At 39.6% G+C, this 1,209-nt stretch overlaps 1 non-coding gene across 1 annotated transcript; it reads left to right on the top strand.

Annotated features, from left to right (window-relative positions):
- Trnaq-uug lies at positions 1-72 on the top strand. The gene has a single exon. It is a non-coding gene; the product is annotated as a tRNA-Gln (tRNA).
- Positions 73-1,209: the final 1,137 nt, after the last annotated feature.

Raw genomic sequence — 1,209 nt, 5'->3', positions numbered from 1 at the left:
GGTTCTATGGTGTAACGGTTAGCACTCTGGACTTTGAATCCAGCGATCCGAGTTCAAATCTCGGTAGAACCTACCAAGTGGATTGATATATATTTTTTGGCTGGGTTTTCCCTTTTTGTTTTTTTTTTTCTTGAGGGTCGCTTATCGGTTGGCAGATGATTGACAGCGGTTTGGACCCTCTGCTCAAATACGGTGATGATATTTGACTATATAGTTGGGGAAGCGGGAAGGTGGCATGGTATATTGGTCAATAGTCGGCACTTCATTGGTCATTATCTCGTTAATCAAGTCGACAAACTTGTCGTTTCTATTTGCACAATTGCCATAGGCCAACCCCGGAACCATCTCCCATTCCCCCAGCGATAGAAAACCCATTGAAATGAATTCAGGGCGACGTTTATGTATATGTATGTACATATAAACCTTTTTTTTTTTTTTTTTGACTGCGGTGTGAATTTGATTTGTGTCACGTGATATGACAGGGGGCGAGATATGACATCTTTGTGAATGGTCAGCGTGAGAGACTGGGAATCGAATGGAGTCCGGAGTACGGAGTGTGTCGGCGATCCGGGGCATTAACCCAACCGGATTGAAATCATACAGGGTGGGGGAAAAGCACCGTGGAATCGAAAAAGCCCATCGTTTAGCAGTACGGAAATGTAAGTCTATTTTCTACCGATTCAATATACTGCAAGGTATTCAAGAAATATTAATTTTTTTTTTTTAATTATATAGAAATCTTGCGCCCCTTAATTTGTAAAAAAAAAAAAAAATTAAATTCATATTCATATTCAATACTAACAAATTGAATTCACCAATATAAATGCCGATATTGTAGCAGATTCATTGAGAGTATCGAATCTTCGCTGACACTCGAACGAGCTTCCTTTCGTGTTTGCTTGACAAACAAAAACTTTTTTTCGTTAATTTTTTCTTTTCGGTTTTGGCTCCATTTGTGCGGTTCCGTAATAAATTTTGTTTCTGTGTTTCTTTTTTTTTTTCGGCCACACGCGCAAATGTTTGGGGCACAGTTAAGGCCGGCCTTCACTTAGGCTTTTTCTATTAATTTTTCTCGTTTTGCTGGCCTTTAAGCGGCCCTTTAATGGTGGCTAACTCGACGCGCTTGGCAACAGAGGGCCATGAAGGGCTTTGTTAAAAATACGGACTTAGATATTAAATTGTAGAAACTAAAACAACAAAACCAACGAA

The sequence above is a fragment of the Drosophila simulans genome, chromosome X (assembly GCF_016746395.2).
Source record: "Drosophila simulans strain w501 chromosome X, Prin_Dsim_3.1, whole genome shotgun sequence".
Taxonomy (NCBI): domain Eukaryota; kingdom Metazoa; phylum Arthropoda; class Insecta; order Diptera; family Drosophilidae; genus Drosophila; species Drosophila simulans.
Note: the sequence above shows the minus strand (reverse complement) of the source record. Positions and strands in the feature narration are given on the sequence as shown.